General features: G+C 42.9%; 4 non-coding genes across 4 annotated transcripts; 1 reads left to right on the forward strand and 3 right to left on the reverse strand.

Annotated features, from left to right (window-relative positions):
* Positions 1-3,344: 3,344 nt before the first annotated feature.
* On the reverse strand, positions 3,345-3,417 carry trnav-cac (transfer RNA valine (anticodon CAC)). The gene has a single exon. It is a non-coding gene; the product is annotated as a tRNA-Val (tRNA).
* A 445-nt stretch (positions 3,418-3,862) lies between these two features.
* Positions 3,863-3,934, reverse strand: trnae-uuc (transfer RNA glutamic acid (anticodon UUC)). The gene has a single exon. It is a non-coding gene; the product is annotated as a tRNA-Glu (tRNA).
* A 6,370-nt stretch (positions 3,935-10,304) lies between these two features.
* trnal-aag (transfer RNA leucine (anticodon AAG)) lies at positions 10,305-10,386 on the reverse strand. Its single transcript has one exon. It is a non-coding gene; the product is annotated as a tRNA-Leu (tRNA).
* A 14,032-nt stretch (positions 10,387-24,418) lies between these two features.
* Positions 24,419-24,491, forward strand: trnak-uuu (transfer RNA lysine (anticodon UUU)). The gene has a single exon. It is a non-coding gene; the product is annotated as a tRNA-Lys (tRNA).
* Positions 24,492-24,602: the final 111 nt, after the last annotated feature.

A 24,602-nucleotide genomic window follows, 5' to 3' on the forward strand; every position in this document is an offset into this window, starting at 1 on the left:
GTAAGCCTTTAGGAACAATATGATCTAGCAACAAGGTTATGTCACTGTAGTTAGGCTTAAGACAATCAAGAACAAGGCGCTTGCCTTTCTTCTAAATTCTTTACGATCATCAGGCAATTAAGGAAAAGACTTAACTAATGCAAATAATTCACTAGGAGACCAATGTCAATGTACTGTACATATGCTGGAGTTCCTTCTGGACCTGGAAAAATGCACATTGGTATTTCACAAACAAGTGGCTCCGGACCGCTTTCTAATTTCGGTGGAGACTTTTTCTTTTTAGTACGCATGGCCATGACTTTAGCTGCAGCTTGCTGTTCTTTAGTTTCAAGACTAGTCTTTTTTTTTAAGCTTCCCATTATTTCTGTGATTCCTCTTTCCATTAAATAAGTTTTCCAATTCATTTTCTTTCATTTCTTCTCCTTCTCTTCTAAGTTTCCCCTTCTTCAGGAAACTTCTTTTTCCTAATTCAACTTTCCTCTGTCCATTCTGATTCACTTACAAAGATCCTTCATAGTTATGGGCCCCTAATTATCATATATAAATTATGTGCAAGTTCCCTTACACCTATTACCCTAGCTTTACAGTTCATGAACATAATTTTTTTCCCTAACCCAGGCTATAATTGTTTCTCCGAATTTGTCGTACATGTACTTTTGCTGGACTGCTCGGTCCCATTTTCGTCTTTGAATTTTAATTTCCCATTTTTACCGATCGGTGCCTTACTTAGAACCTTATCACATTAACTACTCCGCAGAGCAAAAACCACACGTCTGTGTTAAGATAAGTTCTTTATATGAGTCCCAGACTCATCAAACCCGCGTGAGAACACCCCTGTGGCTCGCTTCTCAAACTATTAATTTTAAAGGATCACTTACTGACGTCAGACAGCTGCCAATTCTCCAGACGCGTCTCTGGAAGGATAAACAGTTTATCCTCCGAGGTTCGTCCAATTTGCTAAAATTGTCCGGCTCCGGATGGAGTTTCAGCAGCCGTTCGCGTTCAGGTTTGTGATCCCGGACGAGCCCCCAAACTGTCATGGAAATATAACTGTCAAGGAAGCCACAAGAGAGAGTTCTCACCTGAGTAAGGTCTTTATTTCAATATTGCAATATTGGGAGCCCTGCTGCCACTTCGCCAAGTGCATCAGAGACTCAATTTGTTACAAGCAGTACAGGGTTTTTATAAGACGTTGCGCTGTAAAAAAGTTCAGCACTTGGTCCCTTCTAAAACTTCCCCTTTCTCTAAGAGAAAACAGATTACATCATAGAGCGAGAGAAGAAAAACTAGATTTGTTATTCAAAGCTTATCAGTTACTTTCAGCTAATTCTAATGACCCAGACAGCATATATTGTTTTGGTACATTGTCTTCTAAACTAACCTGTTTCCGCCCGGTCTCGAACCGGGGACCTTTCGCGTGTTAGGCAAACGTGATAGCCGCTACACTACGGAAACCTGCAGGGGCTGCTGCTGGTGTCTCGCTTGCGTTTCGGGCTGAGAAAGGGACGCGTCACTTTAGGCAGGGGGCGCTGGAGAGAGGAACAAAGGGCGCGATGAAACAAAATGCCAAAATCCGGGATCGAACCAGGGACCTTTAAATCTTCAGTCTAACGCTCTCCCAACTGAGCTATTTCGGCGGTGTGCAAAGTCCACAGCCACCTGCTCCAGCCTTCCTGTGTTGTGGCATGAGCGCACCAAGAGTAGCGGGAGAGTGTTGCAGGAACGTCACTCAGAAAGAAAGCCACCCAGCTGCGCCCTCTGAGCTCTGTCCAGCGCATCTTCCTCGCATGGACTCCTGCCTGCGACGGGCAGGAAACAATTAGCAAGAACAGAACGACACCCCATGGGTGTCTCATGACCGCACCTTAGGTTGTGACATGTGCAGGTGTGAGGGGTTGCCGGGCTACTTTGGAGCAGAGCTTGGGCGGAGGGGGGGCGGGAAAGCAGACAAAGAGGTGACACCTCAAGGTCTGCACGATCACAGCTCTCCGCCGCCCCAGGCTTCCGCTCGATAAGCTACTGGACACACCCGCCCCTCCTCACACAGACCGTGGAATAGCCCCCGAGTGGGAGGGCTCTCTCTTCCTCCCAGGAGCTCTTGGACACGACGCACAGACAGGGCGCGGGGAGCCGCAGCCTGCAAACACGGCTCCAGGCAGGACTCCACTCCGCAGGAGCCGCAGAGCAGAGGAGATGAGGGCAGCTTAGCTCCTGTGCAGAGACCTGAGCTGTTGTTGCTGTGGATGCTGTCTTTTCTGCACTCGGGGTAGGAGTGAATGTTGAGTTGCCCTTAGAAATGAAGCAGAGCACTTCAACGGCACGGGTGTGTGTGTGTCTGCGCCCTGGTGATTCTGGGAGACAGATCGAACCTGGGCTAAAAGAGAGGGGGCTTAGCCCTCTTCCATTTGCTAGTTCAAAGTTGTACAACCCATTTGTATCTGCTAGGCGGCGCAGTCGTCGTGCACAAAGAACGCTTTGAAAAGCGTCAAAGGCAAGTCATTCCGAGTTGGTCGTTTGTGTTTTCCGTTCAGACGCGAAATGCTGAAATGATCTCTCGGCTCCTCGGTTGTCATTTCTGCTCCGTAAAGGGATCACAGCACGCGTCGGCTTCCAGCATGCTGGGTCGGAACACGATGCCGGGGGTTGGAGAGAGCGTTGTTTTCCTCGTTAGTATAGTGGCAAGTATCCCCGCCTGTCACGTGGGAGACCGGGGTTCGATTCCCTGACGGGGAGTAGCTTTTCTTTCACCTCCTTAGAGAAATGACTGCCTTTCACTTCTCTGTTTTCTTTCACAGCGTCGTGCACCTTTTCATTGCTCTCGCTTTCAGAGCCTCCGCACGGCACACGACTCGACATCAGGAAGCACATTGAAGTGAAAGCAGGAAGCGCTGCGACATGCACTGTGCAGATCCCGCCACACTAAGAGGTGAGTGGGTCTGTTCGATGCACAAAGAACGCTTTGAGAAGCGTCAAAGGCAAGTCATTCCGAGTTGGTCGTTTGTGTTTTCAGTTCAGACGCGAAATGCTGAAATGATCTCTCGGCTCCTCGGTTGTCATTTCTGCTCCGTAAAGGAATCACAGCACGCGTCGGCTTCCAGCACGGTGGGTCGGGACACGATGCTGGGGGTCGGAGAGAGCGATGTCTTCCTCGTTAGGACCTGTCACCTGTCCCCACCTGTCACGCGGGAGACTGGGGTACATCAGGACGCGCATTGAAGTGAAAGCAGGATGCGCTGTGACATGCACTGTGCAGATCTCGCCACACTAAGAGGTGAGTGGGTCTGTTCGATCACAGCGCTAGACGAATCCCCAATCCCCTTTTGTGCCTGGCGACAAAAGATGTCTGTTTCCGCCCGGTTTCGAACCGGGGACCTTTCGCGTGTGAGGCAAACGTGATAACCACTACACTACGGAAACAGTGGTAAGACATGCCCAGCGGCCCAGCGCTGAGCTTCGCCAATGCGATTCAGCTGCTTCCAGTGCCTTTATTGGAGTGCGCTGATGGACCGTGCTCTCTCTCCAGAGACCAGCATGCCTGTCATGGACGGAGCAGGAAAGGCGGCGCCACATTCTACAGCCCTCTCCACGCAATCGACGAAATCGGGCTACTGAAGTGGAGAAAATCGCCTCTCCAGAAAGTGCAAATATCATCTTGGAGACTATAAATCCTATTGCCGAAGTTCAGCCCTGTCTACCAGAGTAACCCTCCCACAGCGATGATCAGCTCGTCTCACACGCGAGAAGTTTCGGCTGTAAACAAGCTCCCCCTTTTCTCGCACGTTTTGCACGTTCGAGTAGTTTTAATGCGGCTCCTTCGTACAAGGTGCTGATCTTTTGGAAAGCAGGTGGCAAAACTGACACGTTCCCATACCGGGAGTCGAACCCGGGCTGCCTGGGTGAAAACCAGGAATCCTAACCACTAAACCATATGGGAGCACACAACCCTGCTGTTCCGGGCATCATGCAAGCAAACTACATAAATATGAGAACACGCAAGAGAGTTGTCACTCAGAGTGTCGAAGGGTCGATGTATACTGGGGCTCAGTTGAAATGCAACGTCAGGACTTTTCCGAATTATGTCTGTTGTACTTGCAGGTCCTGCGCTGCTTTTGAGCCGACAGAGCTCGTCCTGGTCTGTCGGCACAGCCCAATTGCAAATGATCGGCTCCTGTTACAGAAGAAACGTGCATTTGGTACTGTTGTAACAGAAGGAATAAGGTTCTTGATCCCAAGATGAAGTAAAACAGATGAGTTTATTGCATGCAAGGAACAATAAAGCCGAAGTCTTGTTTCCCGCAAGAAACAACAAAACCGAAGTATTGTTCGATGTGCCGGTACAAACTTTTAGGTTATATAGTCCTTGCTTGCTGCTTCAGACGTCATTCAATGTTATGGTAAGGGGGGGGGTCATGGTATTTGGCCAGTTAAGAGGCCCAAATGGTCAGTTTAAGATTATGCCCCCAGGGGGTTCCTTGTTCGCATCTGGAATCCTTATCAGTTAACCCCCTTTCGTGCCATAAACCCCTGTTGCTTAGAAGTCTAATTTTCAGGCAGAACTGACTTAAGTTAACCCTTTTTACATCTTATCTCTTACTTCATTCCCCCCTTATAAAATATGGCATACGTCAGGACTGCCTATTTTTACACATACAATGTCAGGGCAGATCTTTCCTTTTTAAAATGTACAGGCATGCATTACCATGACATTGTGTGTTCCACAGTTACAACAAGATGTTATTGATGTTTTTGTACAAGTGATAGTTACAATTATACATATAAAACAACCCTAATCCTACAAATACATAAAGTCCTACTCCAGGACCCAAACGCAGACCTCAGCCATGTGGAGATCTATCGTCAGGATCTTGGAACAGCAATACTGACCCAACTCCGATTATAATTTTTTGGCTTATAGATATGCCAACACCCGGAATGTATTGATACCATATCCCCAGAAATGCTCCTCAGGCCTAACAAGCACACTGTTGGTCTTAGGAAACATCAGACACAGAAACGGTAACAACATCCTTCTTTCTGTTCACTCAGTCTCTGGTGCCGTGGGTCGGTGAAAGTGCGATACACGGATCCAGCGATCTCATCCTGTCACTCAGATGGCACAGTCAGTAGTTGGTGGCACTTGATATGGTCCCTCCCAGCAGGATTGCAACGTCTGGCAGGGTATCTCTTCTTCACCTACACCCACTCGCCAGGTATCCGGTCGTGTCTCCCCTCTACTGGAGGTCCCCAAGCGTCCGGCACCTGTTCACGAGCCCTGTGCACTGCTTCAGTTAACAAACCTAAAATACTTTAATAGAGAGTTAGTTAATTCATCAGTGCGTTAGCCAAACTTGGCCTCCAGGGAGTTTCTTTGGCTGCCCGTGATGATCTCAAATGGGCTCAGTCTCACAGTTCTGTTTGCTCCAGCCCGCAAACCGCACAGGACTGCAGGTAGAGCATCTACCCACGGTGTTCCTTCAGTTGATATTTCCTTAGTTGGTCTTTCAGACTGTGGGTGATGGGGGCAATGTGACTTCTAACTTACCCCTAGTGAGGCAATTACAGCCTGGCACACCTTCCCAGTGTAGTATGCCCCTAGATCAGTATCCAAGGGGAAGGGCAGTCCGTACCACGGGATCATCTTTGTCATACACTTGGGTATGTGCCAGCCCACATCCCATCATTATACAACCCCACATTTTTACACATTTGTTCTAACCACTATTAAACATCTATTAAAGCCCTCAACCTGAATTCTCCCCTTTCCCCAATAGAGGTTTCACAGGGGTCTCAGACTCCCGCTCTCCCAGTGCCGCTCGTCTGGCATCTGCATCTGCATGGTTGTTACCTTGAGTTACTGGAATTCTTTATTAATTGTGTTATTTACACCTTACTCAAGCTGCTTCTGTCGGCAGCTGTAAAACTACAAATCAGTTCAGAGACAAGCCCAGTATTCTTAACTGGAGTCCCTGCAGTTGTGAGAGAATCCTATTTCTCCATAGCCATCCAGAATTGTGGCCTACATGCAACAAATACATACATTATATACATATACAGTAACCCTTTGTCCACACTTACATATAAAGGAATGGTTGATCCATCTGAGGAAACCCCAGTCTCAGCACCTGTAAGAGAGCTTGTTTCAAATTATTACAGGCGGCTTTTGCTGCTGGAACCAAGGCAATCTTGTCCTTGTACTGCACTCCCCCCTTAAGCAGATCTGTTAAAAGTTGTGCTCACCCCGTAAAAACATTGCACCCTGGCCCTGTTAAAATTCCACAATGCTCGACACAAAAGGGCCTTATTATAACTGCTTAATATTAGACACTCTAAAGCTGAAGCAACTCAGACTTGTGGGTTTCTTCGTCAGGGGAAGAACTCAGAATAAGTAAACAGATCTTCTCACAAGACGTTATTCTCTCCAGTCTTGATTCTAAACCTACAGCGTTTCAGCATGTCTGGTTTCGAGACATTCGAAAAAATCCAAATTGTTTCCACTATTGCAACTAATTGTATAAAAATACAAACACTGTTTATCTAACTACTTTTACGTCCACCTGTACTGTACTTATACGTTTCAGACGCTCTTATATTTTCCAATCTCCTTACAGATGCAGCCATTCAAAGTGCGCGGTACAGACACGTACCGGAGGTAATTGGCTACGGCGTCGTGCATCGTGACGCGCGATGACGCAAAATACCGCGGTATGTGATTGGTTGACCGACAGGGGCACTCGTGGTCCGTTGGTCTGTCATAGAAAGACTTACTGTAAACGTCTTTACTGTGCCCGTTGTAGATATTGAATTTTACCACTGAAGGGAAATCTGAGTAGCTGAGCATAAAAAGAATAGGAGCATACTGTAATGCGTGTGAAGGCCATAAACGATATTAATTTTGGAACATAAACATACAGTATATAGCTGGTCTTGGTACTTTAAAGAAAAAAATACACACCAGTATTCCATTTCTCCCTAAACATTGTAAACTTCGAAGTCTTTAACTAACGTGATACCGGAGTCAACAAGCATACTTTTAGAATTTGATTAAAAGGGAATATAATATGGAATCGCGTATCTCAAGAATTTAATAACGGTATGATTATATCCATGTACTGCGACAGGGCTCTGTAGGGCTGTTTCGCCTATGTATTCATGTGAGCTCTCTTTTAGCCCACTGGTCTAGGTGCGTGACTACCAACTGGCAGGTTGTGTGTTCGAATCCAGCTGGTGCTGGACTTTTCATTTTTATTTATTAATTTTTTAATCACGTAACATAAACATATTACCGTATGCAAACTGTATACAGTATGAATATGTATATTTAATGTCTTAACTGTGCCCATTTAAGTATTGAATATTCATATCTAATTTTACCACTGAAGGGAAATATTATTACATGGGGATTCAGTTGTCTGAAAAAACGCGTTTATTTCGGGCTGAAAAACACGTTTTGAAAAGTGTGCTGTTACTGCCCCATAACTTACATGGGGTTGACCAAACTTGCAGAAACGTTTATTTCTGCTGAGAAACACGTTTTGACCCTTTCTGCACACTGGGGTTAAGAGCTGAGTGTGTGGGCTCTTCTGAGCATAAAAAGAATAGGAGCATACTGTAACGCGTGTGAAGGCCATAAACGATATTAATTTTGGAACATAAACATACAGTATATGGCTGGTCTCGGTACTTTAAAGAAAAAAATACACACCAGTATTTCATTTCTTCATAAACATTGTAAGCTTCGAAGTCTTTAACTAACGCGATACCGGAGTCAACAAGCATACTTTTAGAATTTGATTAAAAGGGAATATAATATGGAATCGCGTATCTCAAGAAATTAATAACGATATAATTATATTCATGTTGCAAAAGAACTGCAACGGACATAAAAACTCCCTTGCTTTTAACAGAGCGTTCCATAATTTCTAACTACGAAAATGCCAGGTGAAAGGATTTGTAAACATATTTTGTTAAAGCAAGTCAGTTTTTTCCGCAACACATAAAATACATTTTTCCAAGAAAGTTTAGCCTTTGTCACTAATGAAACCACTAAATAAAGACATAAATATAGAAATCTTAAGATTTGTTTTATTTAATGTTGGTAGCAGGATGAACTGTCAGAGTGTATATTTTGTCGCAGAGTTGCTACAAGATGTTAACAGTGAAAAAGGTATTTAGAAATGAGTTATTTCAAGATGAAAAAGAAAACATACACGAAACATGGTTTCATTATGACCAGAATCGGTCTTGAGATATTTTTAACTTGATTTACAGTATTTGAAAGGTATGGCTTAACACCGATACTACAGTGCTTAAGTACTGCTCATGTATATGTTTCTAGGTTTATATTATGCATTTCATATGGTCAAATTACTTTTTGAGCAACTAATAAGAAGCGCGAAACGGTATCTGTTTTAGTTTCGTTTTGTGCTGGGACCCGTGGATTGATTAGAGATATCAAGTACATACAAGTCATTTTTTAAATGTTGTAGTTCGTCTTGAAAAAATGTTACGAGTACATCATCTATCAACAATTACACAGGTTCTGTTTCCATATTGCGGATTTTGGTTACGTAATATTATTTTCTAGATTTCACGTTGTGAATATATGATTTGGGCAAACAGAGCCGCAAAGAAGTACATTATTGGTTGTTGTTTTTTTTTTGCAGTTTTATCTAGAACAAGCGATGCTTAAACCTTTGTCTGATTCTTGTGAAACTATCCACACGACAGTTACAGTACCTAGGAGTTGACTTCAGTGATGTCACTGATGGGATGTTTCTAAAAATCCATCCTCTGTAAAACGTCTTCTCTGGTTGTCCTGCATATGTATTCGCTAATGAAGCTGTGTGTTCTGAGCCTGGATCTCTACATTTCTGTATGAACCAGCTTAGAGGGCTAAAGACAGCTTGTGTTTAAATTGAGTGTAAGGCAATTTATGCTTCTAAAGTCATGGTCAGCATTTATTTTTGTACTGTGCTGTAAACTTGTTCTGTTAAAGTCACATTATTTTATAGCGTTTTTATAGCGTTATCAAATCCAGTGGCACTGTGTGTTAGTTTCCTGACTCCCATGTCACATGGTCTGTGATTGAAACCTGTAAAACCGGTTTAATTCGCCACAGCCAGCACTCTTCAGGTGTGAGGGTCTTCTGCTCAGAATGAAACGCTAAAATGTTTGTGTATATTCTAATGGTAGTGGGGGCAGGGTGTGTGGGAACAGGTTTGGTTGAAATTGCATTGGAGATCTATGTTCTTCACACCTGAAACATTTTCTCTGAAAGCATTTTCTTCACAGTTTAACCGATCTTGTTACAGCATGTTACAGTTTACTATTATTAACCATATTAATTTTAAGTGCTTAATGTAAAATCTTGTAAAAATATATTTTCATTGTTCAAATATACACTAAGTCTGACTATCATATAATAAGTTAAATATAAAACTAAAGAAAAAATAGGGTTAAATATAATTCAAAATATTTTGCTAACAATGTTAACTGTTGATGAATAATAAAATTTATTAACTAAGGAGTAGGATGGCACAGTTGTTAGTATGTTTTTTGTTTTGTTTCTTTTTCATAAATACAACAGTAGTACCTGATGTCTCAGTGGCTTTCAAAATTAAATTATGCATGCAAACCTGTGAACTAGAAAGATAACTAAGATATCCATCCATTATATTCCATAATATCCATGAAATATATGGCGCTGAAATATGTGTGACGCAGTGGTGGCCTGACACGGTGAGGTGCCCTGGCAGCTGTATGATGCAGTGGTGGCCTGGCACGGTGAGGTGCGCTTGCAGCTATGTGGCACGGTGAGGTGCGCTGGCAGCTGTGTGATGCAGTGGTGGTCAGGTATGTAGAGGTGTCGAGCGAGGCATGCTTTTTGCACGCATGAAGTAAATCCCACGATCGCTTTTGAACTTGGACAAAGTCCTTCCAAAGGAGCGCTATGCGCAAAGATTTAACAAGCTCAACCCCCGCCGACGATTTGGTGTGAAGAAGCAGAACATTCAAGTTTCACAGACAGAAGCAGCACGCCAGCACAGCCAACATTAAAACGGAGGGCACACTACGATTTGCATTGACACAAAAGTGATCTGGGCAGACGTCGTTCCCTGCATAACGCAAAAAGTGGCAAGGCGCTTTTGGGTTGAGAGGACGCAAGAAGGTTTTTGTTTTGTGCCTTGATGTCAAGCTGAGAAAGTATCTTTAAACACTTTGCTTAGTTTCTCGAGAGACTGCCAAAAAGCAGTTCCCTCCCTTTCGTCTGAAGCCAGCTGAAAGGGGGTCTTGACAGAAGCACCTGGCAGCGGTGGGATTCGAACCCACGCCCCCGAAGAGACTGGAGCCTTAATCCAGCGCCTTAGACCACTCGGCCACGCTACCCGCTGTGTGTTGTCTCTTTGTCTCATTACTTGCCTGGAGGAAGCCGGGTGGGTTTTGCTCTTGTCGCCCGACTTAGTGGCGTTATGACCGTGGAACCGACTGCACCTGCTTTTTCTGAGATGCTTCCCCTCTCATGGTGAGATCTCGACTTCTTTAACACCTCTGGATAAAGATCTTCTGTGGAGCAGGTTTCAGACCTCTGCGTACAGCACCCTTGATGTCATTTTATTTTTACAGCAGCCGCATCCGGAAAGTTGTGTCTTTTACGTTTTATTTGAACAACAAAACTACATACAATACAAACAAGAGCACATATAACGTATCAAGAAAATCGTCAGGGGCACATGCTATAATACAATTACACTTTATGAAAAACGATTACACAAGGTAAATAAAGATAAGGTCCGCACAGCTTGTTCTTACATTTCGAAAGAGTCTGTAAATACCCCTTTACGTCTATTTTGAACTGTTCAAACGTAGGACTCTTCCCAGACCATTTCACTTTATACCACATTCCTAAACGAGGATGCTTCTCCTGTTTTAGAACTATTTTGGGCGGTATGGCTTATACAGCACACCCACAGTATTCTAATGGTGGACTGCAGATCTGTGCTATAGTTCAGTCGAATTCAAAGGATCCAGCAATCGTACTGGATTTGACTGGGATTCTGAAATGTCTCTTGCAAAAGTATTCGGGTTTGCTTGAACCTTTGATACAAAAAGTGATCTGATCTGAAACTAGCCAGCTTACAATCTCTGAGGTAGTTGTCACTAAACTCGGACGTGATGTGGCACACATGTGCCGTGTGCCTTTACTTTTGTAAAAAACTGGTACTGGGAAAAGTTTCTTAATATTTCTTTTGATTAGCATGCAAGAAAATGTGATTTTACCTATGGAATTTCCCGCCAGTGTGGAGCTTGAATTCACAACCTTGAGACTCAGTGTTCAAGAGTCACAGAAGAGGTCAGCCTGGTCTTCAGTTTGCCAACGATAAGCTCCGGCAGTGCTCCTCTGTAAAGCAGATTGTTCGGATCGGTTATGTAGGACGGTACTTCGATACTAAGATCGTTTGCAGCACACGCATGGTTTCCCCCTTCACGCAAAAAACTTAGACGAAGGAAGCTCTATTGTCTTGGGCTGCTGACTCCCGGATTTAAAGCGCTCTGGGTGCCAGCTAAGTCTCTAACAAGCACACTATAAAGACAGGAATTACACTTTGCTCACGTCACGCATGGAATCGCGAGGCTTCTTGATCCAATATTATCTAGTCTTACCTCATATGGTGCCGATTCCTGGTTTTCATTTAAGAAAGAGCACTGCAAACACCGTAAACAGTGCAAAACGTGTGATGAAAGAAGTCTTTTCCCCCCTTTGTCTAAAGCAGAACACAGCGGAGTCATGCCGAGGGTTGTGAGATCAAGATTTCAGTGGAGCACTGTCGTCTACGTCTTTAGCTACATGAGTTGGACATCCTCTTGTACACGGAAAGCAGATTGAGATCCTCTGACATGAAAAGTGCCAGATAAAAGCCATTTCTCATCCTTTCTCTAAGTGGTGGAGCTATCGCATGTAAATGAGGCAACTTGCAAGGCGAGCAGGCTCGGTGCACACCGAACGCAGATGTCTCAGAGCAGTTGAGACGTGTCCAAGTGGCTGTCAAAGGACAGCACTTTGCCGGCACCGTGGCTTAGTTGGCTAAAGCGCCTGTCTAGTAAACAGGAGATCCTGGGTCCGAATCCCAGCAGTGCCTTTCTTCCTGTCTTACTGTACAGAATTTATCCTTATGGGCAAATCCCATACCTTTTAATTCAGGTGAATGCAAGTGTCCGTTTCCTTTCTGGAACAACTTGTTTTGAAAGAAATCTATACAGCTTGAGAAAGATGAAACACAAATCTTGCTTATCAGTGAAGAAGAGGTGCTCCCAGCAGGCCAGCTAATACCAGCAAGTTTTTTTTCACCCTGACCCAGAGAATGGAGAAAAGTGAGGCGCCTGTGGCTCTGCAGTGTAATCAGTTCGGGAGTTCGGCGGTTAGCTGAAAGAGTGGTAAATGGAGCTCGCCCCAGCCCGTCCTTATTCTTTTAAAGAGGATAAAAAATTAACTTCGCCGCCACTACTACCGGTTTTTAAAGACTGCCATGGGCACGGAAAAAAACACACCACAGATGACTTTTCTGGAACCGAAGCAGAGATTCCTTTACGAACCAACTGATAAAGCTCAGCCAGTGAATACTGTTAACAGAATGTGAAAGCACGATCAACTTTGTAACTGCAACCATAGGAAAAACAGCAAGAAGCAGGCTCCATTCCCCATTTAAATCTGTCGTGCGAAGCATGCTTTTTGCACGCATGAAGTAAATCCCACGATCGCTTTTGAACGTGGACAAAGTACTTCCAAAGGAGCGCTATGCGCAAAGATTTAACAAGCTCAACCCCCGCCGATGATTTGGTGTGAAGAAGCAGAACATTCAAGTTTCACAGACAGAAGCAGCACGCCAGCACAGCCAACATTAAAACGGAGGGCACACTACGATTTGCATTGACACAAAAGTGATCTGGGCAGACGTCGTTCCCTGCATAATGCAAAAAGTGGCAAAGCGCTTTTGGGTTGAGAGGACGCAAGAAGGTTTTTGTTTTGTGCCTTGATGTCAAGCTGAGAAAGTATCTTTAAACACTTTGCTTAGTTTCTCGAGAGACTGCCAAAAAGCAGTTCCCTTCGTCTGAAGCCAGCTGAAAGGGGGTCTCGACAGAAGCACCTGGCAGCAGTATTTGAACCCACGCCCCCGAAGAGACTGGAGCCTTAATCCAGCGCCTTAGACCGCTCGGCCACGCTACCTCCGATGTACTTTGACAACTTAACTTCTGGATTTAGAGACATTTACCTTAGTGTCGGTATACTAAGATGTTTTGGTAACGAGGAAGGAGGGACAAAGCAAATTGGCAGAATGTGTGCTATTTTTAGTCCTCACATGCCAGAGGGTCAATATTAAAAAAAATGTAACAGTATAATCTCTTGTACTTCACAATTTAATAGTGTCTGTTACATTGTGTCTCACACCTCAGTGTCAGAATTGTGAGACGAGTTTGTAATCAGGAGGGAGGGCCATAGCAATTCAGCAGAAATTGCATTCATCTTTTCCCAATGCATTCTCACATGGCATTTTCTCACATGCCATGTTCAGAGGGTCATATTTTTAAAATGGTACCGTAAAATGTCCTGAAGTTCAGGATTTTGACAGTCTGTTATATTGTGTCTCACACCTTGATGTCAGAAATATGAGACGATTTTAAAATCAGGAGGGAGAGCCCTAGCAATATAGCAAACAGTGCATTTACCATTTGCCAATGTATTCTCTCATGCCATGTTCAGAGGGTCGTATTTAAAAAAACAGTACAGTAAAATGTCCTGAAGTTCAGGATTTTGATAGTCTTTTCCATTGTCTCTCACACATCTGTGTCAGAATTTTTAGACGTTTTTATAACTAGGAGGTAGGTTCACAGCAATAAGCAGAAAGTGCGATGACGCCCTGCTCATCCTCAGTTAACCATATATTCTCATATGCCATGTTCTAAATGTCCCATTTAAAACTGCTATATTAAAATTTCTTGCAAAAAGCAAGAGTTTGAGACTTTTTATGATCAGAAGGCAAGGTCGTGGAAAATATGCAGAAAGTTCCAGTGAATTTACGTTTTGCCTTTGTCTTATTTACTCGTGGTATAACATGCCAGTTTGTTTTATTGTGAGTTGTGTTTCTGAAATGTGTTTCATACAAAAATGCAATTTGGACAGTCTCTACTTACATATTCCATTGTACTGAGGATATGTACAGTAATACATCTGGATAAGTATTTTTAAAAATGACTGTAGAGAGCCATCTACAGGCGAAAGATGACATAACATCACAGCAGCAGCATTTAAAATGGAATGAGAAACGCGAAGCAGCAGCTGGTGAATAAGAAGCCAACTTCAGCCTCGTTAATGCAATAGCATTAGGTGAGGTGGAAAAATATTTCTTGCTCTGAATCTTAACATTTTTATAGGAGGTGTTCTAGGACTTCTTGCCTCAGAAAAAAAAAACTGCCAGTACATCACTTATTTTTACTCCATCAATAGCAGCAGTGTTATCAGTACTGAGCCCTAAATGTAGGTCCTGTCATCATATAAAAAGTCGAAAGTATCGACTGCATTCAACTGATAAAATGTATCTTCTATGAGAGTTACATCTTTATCCAAAATACATCGGAAACAAATTTGCACATTTTTTTGGGGATCCTGAAGACTGAGAATCAAAACATTTTTTTCCCTTCTTTCCAGGACGAAGGATTATTCAGATGCAAACATTGTCCCAAAATCAATGTACTTTCCTATCGCTGTTGCTTCTTCAAATCCTTCATCTGAACGTCGATATTGAAATATGATATCGTACAAATTGTGGTTTTCTTTTTAAAGCAAATTTTATGCTTCAAATTAAATAAATGTTATTTATTATGAATATGCCAGAACTTTTTCAGTACTTAAGAGGGTTCTGCCATTTTAGATGTTATGCTGTTCCTGTCTGATTTATCAAATGTGTCATTTAAATCTCCCGTCATTTCTATATCAGTCTGAAGGCCTTGAAGTAAAGATTGCAATTCATCCAAAAATGCAATTCATCCAAAAAAAGTTTCCCACTGGTGATACATACAAGGAAATGAATGTACATTTTCCCCCCAAATCAACAAATTTAAAATCAAATACCTCCTTCATCTGCAGGTGGAGAGAATAATGTCAGAATAAATACAGGATTAAAAGTCAGGAGCATTGATAGTCCTATTTTAAAATGACACTAAAATGCTCACAATATATTAAAAAGCTCTGTAAAATAATAAAAAAATTAAAACAAGGTAAAAAGAAATAATACACAGTTATAAAGCTCAGGAATTATCAATGGGAACATACAATGGGTTGATATGATTTAAAAAATAAAATATTTGAAAAAATCCACTTACAATATGCTAAAAATGGCAAGAATACTTAAAACAGGTTTTAAAATTAAAAAAAAAATAAAACAAGTTAAAAATAAATACTAAATGGGTTTAAAATTCAGGAATGTGATTGGTCAGATGCTTACAATGAGTGTTGCTGGTGTTTCGTGTGATTTACTGAAATGAAAAAAAATTCAATTTAAAAACGGCAAGAGCTCATATGAAAAAAAAGTTCTTAAGTATCTTTGTTGTAAGAGCTGCACCAGAACTAGTGTATTCATATACATCAGAAAAGTAGCTGAACTTGACTGGTTTATATTCAGTTATATGCATTGGGGACGAAAAGGAGACTTACATGGATTTTATTAGGTTTTAGGAATCAGAAAATTTATTTTTACACATTTATGCCTACGAGCAGAAATAACTTCCTGCTTTCAGCGCTTTTATTGTTTCTGCTTGTAACCTCGAACAGAGAAACCTAGTACTGACTCACAGAAACGCCCCGGAGTTTCTGTGTTTCTGGGATTTAAGAGGGATGTACTGTATGAAGACAGTAAAGGGAGTTTTTTTTTCCCGCTGTAGAGTATGAAGGCGGTTTGATGAGTCTGGAGGGAGGAGACGAGCATTCCGCACGGGGAGCGCAGAACAACGAGTTTCACCTGCAGCTCGCCGAGTCCTGTCCTATATAACCGCTGAGCCTGGGACACACTGAGTCTCTAACCAGTGTTGGAGATGTAAAGGGTTAAACCCAGAAGTCAAGAGTGGAGTTTTTGTATAAGTGTAAGATTAAGGGAATAGGGCTTTGGTGGGTTTGGTGCACAGAAGAGGTTTCGGTTTAGGTTTAGTTTGCTTTTGACACATTTGTAACGGCCATGGCGGCCTGTAGAGTCGGCATGCGCCGTTACTTTTGCTCACGTTTGGTGTATAAGGGTGGTGAGGGTTCGGCTCACTCTGGTGATATTTCACGGTTGGACTTTTCAAGGAAGGTGTTACAGAAAGGATTAAGGCATTAGATGTCAAATGCTTAATCACTTTGCTGAAGGGAATTGGTTTTGACATTAGTTTCAATCGGCGAAGTTACTGGAAGATTTTTGGATGAAAATAGAGGAGAAAAAAAGATGTGGGCCTGATTAGAATGTTTGAATGGCAGAAGCTGATGGATCTTTCTAATGTGGTGTGAGCCTGATCAGTACCTGGATGGGAGACCTCCTGGGAAAAACCAAGGTTGCTGCTGGAAGAGGTGTTAGTGGGGCCAGCAGGGGGCCCTCACCCTGTGGTCTGTGTGGGTCCTAATGCCCCAGTATAGTGACGGGGACACTATACTGTAAACAGGCGCCGTCCTTCGGATGAGATGTAAAACCGAGGTCTTGACTCTCTGTGGTCATTAAAAATCCCAGGGCGTTTCTCGAAAAGAGTAGGGGTGTAACCCCAGCATCCTGACCAAATTTCCCATTGGCCCTTACCAATCATGGCCTCCTAATAATCCCCCTCTATGAATTGGCTACATTACTCTGCTCTCCTCCCCACTGATAGCTGATGTGTGGTGAGCGTTCTGGTGCACTATGGCTGCCGTCGCATCATCCAGGTGGATGCTGCACATTGTTGGTGGTGGTGGAGGGGAGTCCCCATTACCTGTAAAGCGCTTTGAGTGGAGTGTCCAGAAAAGTGCTATATAAGTGTAAGCAATTATTATTAATTCATAGAACTGTGATTGTTCGCATGTTTAATGAGATGGTGATGAAGGAAGATGTTGTGACATGGTTGTCTAAGTATTGTTTAGTGAAAGGTGAGCTTCAGAAAGTCTTGGATGATGATGGCATCTGGAACTGTGCATGGAGAGTACCTGTTTCATTGCATGAAGACAAAAAATGGTTATGGTGGATTTAAACATATTCCTTCTTTGATTGGATTAGGTGAAAATAGAGGCCTTGTGTTCTACCAAGGGCAGCCAAAACTGTGCAGGAGATGTGGGGAGCTGGGTCACTTTGTGGATGCCTGTACAAAGGTGGTGTGTGGTAAGTGCAAGGAAATTGGACATGCATATACTGAATGTACAAGCGTGAGGAAATGTAATCTCTGTGAGTGTGAAGGTCATGTGTTTAAAGACTGTCCAAATTCCTTTGCAAATAGAACAAAACTGGGAAGACCAATGCTCTTCCAATAGCCTGCCACCTGTGGAGACTGAAAGTGCTCAAATGAAATGTACAGAACACAGGGTGCAGTCTAAAAGAGACATTAGATTTAGAAAATGATTTACCTCTGAGCAGAAGAGTGAGGGAAGATCATTTTCCGAGTCCTCAGGTAGGTTTTCCCATGGGTTTAGATGTCTCCAATATATGTGATCTTACTGACCAAGCTTTAGAACCAGAGACTCAAGGAGGGCAGGTGGAGGTATATCCTATGGATTGTGGGGGTGGTGGAGGAGGAGACAATTAAAGCAAAAGGGGGGGGAGGCCTGTTGGGTAGGTGTCACCTACTGAATGATTGTAGCCAGAGCTTTAAGTCTCCCCTGGTCCTACTTTAAGTATGGCTCTTAATATTGTGTCCATAAATGTGAGAAGCATTCGCTCCAAGTTAAGGGCAAGGAATATACTATCATTTGTGAGGAAGGTAAATGCTGATATTGTGTTGTTACAGGAGTGTGGGTTACCCTTTAAAAACTGCCATAAGGATATGGAAGAACTGGGGACATTGGGCCCATCAATCTGGAGTGGGTCCAAAGAAAATAAATCTGATGGTATAGCTGTTCTAATTAAAAATAAGATGGTAGAGGTACGTCAGCACCTTGTAGTGAAACCAGGGAGAGCACTGGTGGTGTATCTGGGTTTCATGAATGTCTAATTTAAACTCTTAAATATATATTGTCTGAGTTGCTCACATGACAGATATGTCCTAATTCAGGAACTGAGTATATTGACTGGGATGGGATTTTAATTCTCTTTTAGAAAGAGAAGGCATGAATGAGAATGAGGGGCGAGAGACGGGTCCAATTTGATAAATCATCAATATTATTGCAAACATTATGTAAAGATTTTAAACTGAAAGATGGCTTCAAACTTCATAGTCAGGGGAGGGCAGGTTTCACATGGCACTAGTCTAATGGGACCCAAGCCTCACGCATTTTGTTCTGATACGTGATTTTACTTGCACGACCGCAGGCCTAACCCCTGTTTTTTTTTTCTCTGACCATTGTCTGCTGTCATGTACAATTTCTATTCCAACAGCTGTTACTGTGGGGAAGGGTGTGTGGAAGCTCGATATTTTGCTTCTGGAAGGTGAGGAAGTGACGCACAGGTTCAGGGAAAGATATAAGGAATGGCGGTCTTTGTATGACCTGTTTGGCACAAGAGCACAGCGGCCGACCCTGCGCTCTGACCCCCAGGTTCTCTCCCTGTCTGTGTGTCTCATGGAGTTAGAAAGACTACAAGCTGTGCAAACTTCCAAATCTTTAACATCATTTCAAGGGTGTATGATAGATCATTCACAAGATCAAATGGCTGTTTATTATTGTAAGAACTGTAGTTCACTACTTTTCTTTTTACTCTTTTGCTTGCATTATACAGCCGTTAAGTGCATTTAGAACCTAAGAGATATCCAACTGATTAACCTGTCTGATGAATGTTAAATGGGTTGTGACATTTGGCAAAGTTTTTTGCAACATTATTTGTTTCATGAATACCATTCATCTCTATAACAACTTTCCTGTACCCTGAACATATGTTTTAAATTGCTTGATCCCATTTGGTGCAACCTTTCCGTTGTACTCGTAATGTGTTGTTTGCATTAGGAGTGTGTTAAATAAGCAGAAAAGAAGCCCATTTCTTCTACTGCTTCTGATCTTATACAGTGGTCAGAATCTCTCATCCAAAAGCTGATGAGTGGGAGTGGGGGAAATTAGTGTGTAAAAAAACATTAAAGAGCATAAGGGTTTTCATCACATGGACTTGTTTGACTGTTTAGGATTAATGTTTTGGTGCCAGATCAATTAAAGGACAACAACCAGAAACACTGGTTCTCACACTGAACATATTCTCCTTCAATAATCTTTTTTACCAACAGGTGAGTGGAGTTGCCATGGGCACCAGAATGGGACCCAGCTATGCCAATATCTTTGTTGGCTGGGTAGAAGAACTCTTCTTCGCTTCCTACACTGGCTATGTCCCTGACCTCTACAAGCGATATATTGATGACTGCGACAGTGCCGCCACATGCTCCAACGATCAGCTTAAGTGTTTCCTGCACCATTTCACCAACTTCCACCTGTCCCTCAAATATATGGTTAACATATCTTCCACTACTCTTCCGTTTCTGGACATCAACTTCTCCATCAACTACCCCAGACTCTCCACTTCTGTTTATTACAAACCCACGGATTCACACAGCTATCTCTTGTTTTCACCCCAAACATACTAAAAATTCTCTCCCTTTTTCACAGTTCCTTCGGCTACAACAAATATGCAGCAACGACATCGACTTCCAGAATCAAACCCTCAAAATCTACTCCTTTTTCATCAACAGAGGATACCCCAGCAGTGTTATTGACAGGGCCCTTGCCCGAGCCAAAAACACCCCTCGGACCATCAACCCAATCAGGAACTCCCACCATAACAACCGCATTCCTTTGGTGCTTCCCTAACACACTTCCTATCCCCAGGACTGTTAACGACAACTTTTCCATCCTACAGGATGATCCCTCCATTGGGGCCCTCTTTTCTGACCACCCTATCATCTCATATCGCCAATCACCTAATCTGTGCAACCTTCGTGTTCACAGCTCCCTTGACCGCTCTCAGCAACCATCCACACCAGGTACTTTCCCCTGCAACAGAGCTCGCTGTATCGCCTGCAAGTACACATCCAACACCACACTCATTCAAGGCCCCTCAGGACAATTCTGGATCACCCAGATGGCATCTTGTACCTCCAGCAACCTTATTTACTGTATCTCTTGCAGTAAGCGCCCAGTTTCTCTCTATATTGGAGAAACAGGAAGGAGACTTGGAGACCGCTTCAGAGAACATGTCAGGGCTGTGAAGATTGAAGATCTCTCCAAAAACCACTGTTTCTCATTTCACCTCTGATGGCCATGACCACTCTAATCTCTCCATCTGTGTTCTCAAAGATGGTTTTCTGAACTCATACATTAGAAAGACTACCGAAACCAAACTTATCCTGCAGCTAGGATCACACCTTCCCCCTTCTCTAAACAACAGACTACTATTCTACTAAATTTTCTCCATTCATTGGAAGTTGTATTTCACACATCTCAACACCTATTCTGACTTCACACCTCTTGATTGCCCTCTCTTTCTGTCCCCTGCTCCCATCTCTCACTCCTCCTCCCTCCCAGCCTTTGTTCTCCCACTACATTACCTTTCCCTACTGCCTTTTCTCTCTCACACCTGAAGAAGGCTCCACAGCCGAAACATTGTTTTCTCTCTTCTTTTTTTTTCAGCCTGGAATAAACCTATTACTTGTTCCTTAACAACCGGAAACAATATCTTCGGTCTTTCCAGAGCTGTAAGTAGTCATTCCAAGTTTATTAACTTGTCTCTGTGCTTGTATGTACTCTTCAATAGCCACTGATGTTATTTACAGCAACTATTTTTAAAAATAAATTAGCATTTTTTTGGACTTCCTTTAAAGAATTGGCACATTTGGCAGAGCGGTGGCTCTGTGGCTAAGGATCTGCACCTGTGGCTGGAAGGTTGCTGGTTTACATCCCACGGTCGGCAGAGGAATCCTACTGTCACGGACGTCCAAAGGGACTCACCGTGGGGAGCAGGAGAGCGGAAAAAGACCCATATGTGTAGCGGCAAGACGGGAAAAAGGCCCGGGCTCATTAGTGCAAAGAGTTCAGGAATGCCGTATAGAAACCTATGCCCTCAGGGAGCGGACGTGGGGCGCCCTGGTGCTAGGCGGGTCTCAGGACATCCGAACGTCAATGCTGAGTGAGGACAGAGTGCAAGACCCGGAAATATATAGCCCAAGGGAAAGAGAAAGACCGGAAGGACAGCAGACCGGAAACTAGGGACAGGACAGAGAAGGAGCGCCCTCTGGCTGCAGAGGGCGTGACACCTACTCCATTGGGCTCCTGAACAAGGCCCTTAACCCCAACTGCTCCAGGGGTGCCATATAAATGGCTGACCCTGTGCTCTGACCCCCAGCTTCTCTCCCTGTATGTGTGTCTCAAGGAGAGCAAGCTGTGGTATGCAAAATAGGAATTCCTAATGCAAGAAATTGTATATGGTCAATACAGTGATCATATCTTATTGGCACATGGTAATCTCCAAGGAACAAGTAATAGGTTTATTCCATGCTGAAAAGAGAAGAAGAAAACACAATGTTTTGACCATGGAGCCTTCTTCAGTTATGATTTGATTTTTTACAATCATACCCACACAAACTTTGCAATTTTTAAAAATCTTGCAAACACAACCCAGATATGTTGACTTTAAAAAAAACAAAAACAATTTGGGGGGTATTTTTTTTTAAGAAACACATACTTCTTTTCTAGTTTTTTATGTGGCTGTGACTGTCAGAAATCCTCAGTGAAAAGGTATGCAGATCCTGTGCAGATGTAAGTAGTTATTGAGACAGGCGAACAATCCAGAACGTCAGGCGAGGTCCAAGGTCGAGAGGCAAAAGAGAGTCCATAACCAGTAAGCGAGATTCAGAGTAAACGCGAGGTAGAGCTCTCAAAGAGAAGACTCAATACCGAGTAGCGGGAAGTGGGTTTGAATGGTTAAAACAGTGCTGCTTGCCGCACAGTAGAGCATGTGGTGGTGGATTAACACATGTTGATCTCCACCAGTTGGCTGGTGGTCGTGACATTGACAGAATGCTGTTTTGTGATTGATGCTATATCAAAATATAGGGTCCCTCAAAAATTAAACACAGAAATAAAAACATTGAATGGATTTGTACATCTGTTGCACTCCTACACTATTAACATCCACTGGGAGTTGAATTTCAATTATGTTTCCACTTCATTCAGATGTGTTCCCTATTTTTCAGATTGTTGGCAATGCCACATGTTAAAGGAGGACAGAGAAGTAGGAGGCCAGACCTGTGGCTGGTGGAGTAGGGAATGAGATCAAAGAATTTCTGAAGTTTTTTAAGCTAGAAAAAAAAATTAAGTGGCATGACAATATGTGGTCAACACTGTCAAACAGAGTCCTTGGAGAGGATTGCTCCAGCAACAGGAAATGGTTATCAGTGATTTGGCATGAAGATAGAAAAAAAGTAAGAATCCAAGTGCTTAGGGCGCAGAAGGAGGTGAGTATTGGTAAGGATTCAAAACCAGATGACAGTATACAATCTATAGTCCATATTTCAAGTCAAAGTGAGAGACATAGTTTGGAAGGCAACACAGAGCTCAGAAGTTCATCAGGAGATACAGAAGATGCATGGGCTGCACACGGCAGCACAGACAGTGGTGACATGTTTGAAGGAGAAAAAATCTGTGTAGATTCAGAAAAAAATCCTGAAGAGCACAGTGAATATTCCCAGGGGGCAAGCTCGTCTGGGACGTCTCCTCAGGATAAAAGGGGATTAAGAAAGATTATGTCTGTGCCTAAAACTTTCCAAGTATGTCTGAAGGCTGAACAATGGAGAATAATACCACCTTTAAAAGGTACATCTAAACTAAGATGATCATGGACCCATATCTTATATAGAGAGTTCAGGAAGATAAATCCTTGCTGCCCAATAGCCTTCAAATACATCAGGAAAGAGAACAGCAGAAAAAAAACTTTCTTATAATTAAAGCAGTCTGTACTTTCAGTTCCTACCTTCAGTACCTTCAGTTCAGTACTTTCAGTTCCTGTAATGTAAAATACACAATGACAACAAGACAAACCAATGGGCAATGATGACAACACAATTGATGTTGTACTAGTAGGGCAAATACAACACAGTGAAAGGGAAACACAATTTCGACAGGCACGTCAGCCTTATCGTTGAAAGATTGCCCGTGCCCTCACAAAAGGAATCAGCAATGTGTACTACAGGCAGCTGAGCAGAACTCCGCTTGCTGAAATTGCAGCAGCCAATTTATCTAGGGCTCACAAGCAAGTATTAAACTTGCTTGGCAAGTTCGGCATTTAATTTATTCTGCGGAAACATCGTATCGGAATGAACTGCCCGAGATAAAAGAGTAATTGCGGCTTCAGATCGTTTTTACAGAGCATTGCGTTGTTCTCTTCATGCTGACTACACGCTTTAGATTTGTCATTTACTGCAAGCGTTGCTTTTCCAGGTTTTTCTGAAATTCCTCGCATTTGAGCCAGCACTAAATATTTCATTCCCGTCGCTGAATACATCGTGGAAACGGTATTTGCAACGGAATGCTGTCACACATGAAACCTCTTTGTTATTCGGTTCTGAAGTTTGAAAATGAAAATAAAACGGGGGTCACTTCATAGGCTTGAAAGAAGTCCAAGCAGCATAAAAACCCGCGAATTCTCACAAATTGCATTGTGCTGCACCTTTCTTCTGCTGCTGTTATAAATCAGCCTTAAACACCTGAATGCATACCTTACTGCTGCTAATCACATTCACGTATTTACGAAGCTTTTTTCTGTCTGTTATGTTTTTGCTAAGCAGTTTCTCCGTTTCCCTCGTACTGTGATTGTCAGTGAGCACAACAAGACTGAAACCGTGTAAAGGCAGGTAAAAAAGACAGGGTAAAACGCCTGACTGTCGGGAGTGGGATTTGAACCCGTGCCTCTATTTGGAGAGTGAAACACAAAGCTTAAAAGACACGAAGCTGTGAATTTGCTGTTTTAAACCGCTCGACTATCCTGAAAAAATGGATGCTGATTGCACCAGTCGCATTTTAATGTTGTTGATTAAAAGATTTTATTAAATGAGAAAAAAATCTGAATGTGAAAAAAGGTCAAAATGCTATTGAAAAAAATCAGTAATGTGAGGAAAGATGGATTGTGGGAGCCCCTTAACTACCCATGTCATGCTGTATTTCTCACTCATTCTACTGGGAGTGGTGCCGTCGCTTCTGGATAAAGTCTGTCAGTGGTCATCCCGACAGTGTTGACCTTCTTTCAGAGCCCGGATAGCTCAGTCGGTAGAGCATCAGACTTTTAATCTGAGGGCCCAGGGTTCAAGTCCCTGTTCGGGCGGTTGTGCTGTTCTTATTGTGTCTATTGTGAATGTCATCCTAAATAGTCTTTTATCTTTCACTCTTCTAGCTGTACTGTGGTTATTTTAAATGTCCATTACTTGTATTTACA

The sequence above is a fragment of the Lepisosteus platostomus genome (assembly GCF_059453375.1).
Source record: "Lepisosteus platostomus isolate fLepPlt1 chromosome 5 unlocalized genomic scaffold, fLepPlt1.hap1 SUPER_5_unloc_4, whole genome shotgun sequence".
Lineage (NCBI taxonomy): Eukaryota > Metazoa > Chordata > Actinopteri > Semionotiformes > Lepisosteidae > Lepisosteus > Lepisosteus platostomus.